Source organism: Dendroctonus ponderosae, unplaced genomic scaffold (genome assembly GCF_020466585.1).
Source record: "Dendroctonus ponderosae isolate FM_Combo_2020 unplaced genomic scaffold, Dpon_F_20191213v2 Dpon_F_20191213_2, whole genome shotgun sequence".
NCBI classification, from domain to species: domain Eukaryota; kingdom Metazoa; phylum Arthropoda; class Insecta; order Coleoptera; family Curculionidae; genus Dendroctonus; species Dendroctonus ponderosae.
Genome location: NW_026018165.1, coordinates 1,519,686 through 1,524,302, shown reverse-complemented (window position 1 = coordinate 1,524,302; position 4,617 = coordinate 1,519,686). Strand labels below are relative to the sequence as shown.

Sequence of the window (4,617 nt, the reverse complement as noted above, 5' to 3'; positions counted from 1 at the left end):
GTTTGGAACAACAATCGCTCAGTATTATATTTAAACATTGCATATAGAATACGTCCAAGATTTTCAAATATTTTATTTGATTCTGTCCGTTCCCAAAATTAAATTCCCTTCTTCTCACCTGTATAAATTTTGGTGTGACGGCAAGGTTCTTGCATCTGGTCAAAAAGTTTTTCCGGTTCTTTTCTCTTGCCAGTTTTGCCTTCAGTTTTCTATATCTCTTCCTCAAAACACACTCCTCCACTCGATCCGCCATGCCATATTCCCAAGCATTATTCTTCATTGTACGTACTTTCCTGACTGTGTATTTGGAGTATCATAATACTCCAAATACATGCCAAGGCGTAAAGTAGCAACAACGCTACACATTGAAACTGATGATGGTGGAAAACACCGAAACGTTTTTTTAATTGATAAATGAACAATAAATGACTGAAGAACCCAGGATTTGATTTTAAATTAAAAATATTATATGACAAAATAGTTAAATAATAAAATCATATTCCATTTGATGATCTTGATCATTTGGGAATATTTGATACTGCGTTTTAAAAATTGGTGAATTTCATTTAGGTATTCCTCGAATAAAAACAGTGAAATGAGAATATTTTTCACCATTTAAATCCTGCTCGACTTCTAGATTCTCTCAACATTTGACTGAATGTGAATGTTATTTGTGTGTTATATGATATGTATGAAGAAATGAATTTGATGAATATTGGGGACACCGATTGATGTATGTCATATATACAGTATTTAAATGCCACTAAATATGCATATGGAATTTAGTCCATCTTCATATTTAGTTGATGTCGCACATTCCACTCGCAGAGAGAAATCGGCGATTCAGATTTTTTCCAATTAAAATTCACCAGGCCTGCGTGATGATTCAAGTGCCACTCGCATTTTAATCGCTTTTTTTCGCTACAAGACAATGGATGGTTTATTGTATTGTATTGTATTAAATGAACTTTAAATTCAAATAAATGTAATGATGTCGCGAATACAACATTTTTTTTACTTTCAGCTGCTGTTCTAGACTGTTAATGTTTTCCAATGTTCATTTCTATGCCAGGCAACGTTTTGCCAGCGTTATAAAGTCAAAGTAAAAGTGGGCAAGATGAACTACGTTATAACAATTTTGATTTTAAAGTTTTCGTAGTTTTTTATTTAGATTTGTTCTTGGGGTTTGCGATAAAGTTATGCTGAATATTACTGCATTCAACTTATACTTTTTCTGTTTAGAAAAACAAGCGAGTTCGATCAATTATGCAAAAATATTATCTTCCATTCTTTTGATAATGCTGGGAATTTTTTTTTATTATATCTGAAGCCTTTTGAATAATTTACAAATTTACAGATTGAACCTGTAAAATATTTGTAACCTGTAAAATACTTAAAAGTGGTGCTTCTTGAGGAAAATGTACTTTGTCACTGTATTAATGTAAGTATTTGTAAGTTTAAGTATGTGTTTAAAAAAAGTAAACTACATGTGAACATAGACAACTTTATAAAACATTTTTTTTTCTTAAAAAATTACAAGTAAAATTATTTTCAAACCTACAGGATGTAACTGATAAGCGCGACACAGTGTGGAAAAATTTTTTTGTTCATAAACCAAATATCTCAAAATTGGCCGCCGATAAAAATGCGCGCCCTCAACGCTCTACCCAGCAGACTATCACTTGTGTAATAATCAGAGTAGACTGAGAGTATATGGGCGTATTTGTTATCCTACAATCACAATGATTTACTGAGTGGAGCGAAAAAAACTCGCCGGATTTAAGTGGAAAGTGATCCAGTAAGAAGGGGATTGATTGAATGGCTTCATCGAGGAGTCTGGCTCCATACAGAAAACTCTCTATGTAGCAAAATAATTAAATTCCACCAAGAGGCACCTTGATCTAGACCTAAAAATAATTTCCACGCCTGGAAAATTCAGGAGGAAATAGGGTATTTTACACTTTTTGTAAATAAAACTAATAACTAATAAATTATTTTCCGGTACAATTGCGGAAAACCACAAAAAAATAGGGATTTTTTCAGTTTTCTATTCAGACAACAAAATTCACTCTAAAATTTGAATTATACTAAATATTACTTTAGAAAATCTTATCGTAGTTAAACAATTGCTCGTAAAAACTATTGAAAACTACTAAACTTAAACATGGCAAATATCAGCTCTTTTAGATATAATTAATTCTTTATATGCGATAGATAGTACCCAAGAAACGTATAGTCTGACCTAATTAATTTATAGAGTGAACATTAATTCTGTAGCAAAACTATGGAAATCAGGGTTTTTCCGTATTTTTCCGACATTTTATCGGAAGGTAACATAGTATTGAACAGTTTTTACGATCAATTGTTTAATTTGTTACGATAAGATTTTCTAAAATGTAAAATTTACTCGAAGGTTACACGATTGTTTAACACGAAGTTTGTTAGAAACCTAAAAAATCGTAGCAAATGTGGATTTAAAAAATGGACATCAACGTGAAAAATATATATGGCCCGCGTATTATGATTATTGCATGAATCAATTTAAGAGTAAACACCTTTAAAATATTATATGGTTTGTCTTCCACGCTCATTTTTAATAAAACTTTATTAGGAAAATACTTTTGGTACTAATCCTGTGAAGCTAAGACTCATATAAAATCATTGGATGATTGAAGAAGCATTTACCTAATGAAATTTAAAATATTTACTTCTAATTAGTATGCACTCACGTTTTTCTTGACGAGCTTTTGCAATGTATATTTTCCCGTATAGTTATGTACAAATGAATTATTCCATACAAAGCGTGCAAAAAACTCAACCTGATTTAACCAAATTGCAAGATCCAAATATTATCTATTCCTGTGAACGAATAATCAGAAACGATCACTTTACTGCCTAAATGCAAATTGCTGCATAATCGAAAATTGATGAGCATTTGACCTATGGGCATTACAAATAATGCATTCCAGGTGGTTTTCCCCTCCTTTTCTCGAATCAATCAGACACATTTGTAGAGTTCATCATACAGAGTACAACAATTCATTGCCCATTATTCATTATTAACAAGTAAATGGTACGCATTAATTCTTCCGAAGGCACTATAAGATGTATTTACCGTCCGCGATTGAAGACAGTAGGAAAAACTATCATCGACTCGCAAATCGCCACATAGAAGCCGGTGAAGTGAAGGAATCGTCTTCGCGTGCTTAATCTGTTCTGCTGCTGGGTCTTCTGCAAATTCAAGAGGGGCGAGTGAGTGACCCACAGAAGCGGTAAGTGTGACTTCCGGCCTACTTCGATCAGCAGGATTTGGTGTTTTTGATGACACTGTTTCGATCCTAGGTTTTTACGAGTACTGCTCATGGGTCAGTAGTGCTCGGTCGATCGCAGTGCCAGCTGGAAGTGTTCGAATTTCGGCTTCGATTTTTATAATTGTTTTATTTTTTGTGATTCATTTGCGTTTAGGATTAGTTTATATATTGGGTAAGTTTTTCCGATGTCTTGTTTCCAAGTGGCAATATCAGCTCATCAACTTTTCCTTCTAAATAATGCGCTAAATAAATTATACAAATCGCCGAGTGTGTCGTCGATTTGAATTGTTGCTATAACTGTGAATTCTTCAGATTAGGAATATGGTTGTATTTTATGGTAACGGAATAACAGGATCGACTAATTTGGACCAAACGAGTTGACAAGTAAACGTGCCCCGTCAAATATGAGAATCGCCACTGTAATTAATTTCGCATAATTTATCGAATATAAATATTAACTATATACCCCCTTAAGATTGTGTGGACGCTCCGTTTTAACCGAATTGCTGAAACTCTGCTAAAACACTAACTCTGCTTTACAAAATTTAAATAATTTGATAATAATCATTTATAGCTTCAGAACTGAAAAATTCATATTTCTATAGTTTTCACGATAAAAAATAAACTTTTTCAACCATGATTTGCTCCCACTCGGTTAATTTTTTGTTGAAATAAACATTGAAAAAATCAAAGAAACTGGAACTTTAATACATAGTTTGGATTTAAACAGACAAAATATGCTTTCAATAAATACGAAATAAAATTATTTTAAAGGAGTCAAAACGAAGCTGCCTTTACTGTTATGAGTCACCAGCTGTTCAGACATGGGAAGATAAAAAATGTGAAAAGTCAAAAAAAATATCGCGTTAATAAAATTAATGAACCTGCAAAAAAAACAGATTGAAAATACAATTAATATTCAGTCACAAAAGGTAATAAAACAAAATCTAGTGACAAAGGAAAACTGAATTGAGTAATTAAATATGCAGGAAATGTAATTGGTATTAAAATACCAATTTTATATGGATATTTATTTATACAATTTTTTTAGAATACCACAAGATTTTTAACAGCTTTTTATTTCGTTAATATCTAGGACACAATTATTTAAAGTAATAAAATAGCAATAAAAAGTAAGAATTTTAAAACAGAATTAATTAAACATTCGTTTGTTGAAATTTTTTACGATGTGCTTTAAAATTTAGTAAGTAATGTTTTTATTTGAACACAAGATAATGTATAATTTAAATTCGTTGCCGATTTGAATCTTTTTGTCCTCAAATACATTGTTTTTCGATTTGGCATT

At 31.6% G+C, this 4,617-nt stretch overlaps 1 protein-coding gene across 5 annotated transcripts in view; it reads left to right on the top strand.

Moving 5' to 3' along the window:
- The first annotated feature begins 3,130 nt into the window (after positions 1 to 3,130).
- The window catches only part of LOC109538184 (nucleolin), an 11,439-nt gene continuing 9,952 nt past the window's right edge, over positions 3,131 to 4,617 (top strand). For 2 of the 5 annotated variants that reach the window (XM_048663868.1, XM_048663867.1), the window contains exon 1: positions 3,302 to 3,483. The gene's annotated coding sequence lies outside the window, so the exon portion shown is untranslated. Of the gene's footprint in view, positions 3,273 to 3,297; positions 3,484 to 4,617 lie in introns of those variants that run through there. The other 3 variants (XM_019905308.2, XM_019905306.2, XM_048663866.1) reach the window with 3 other exon arrangements.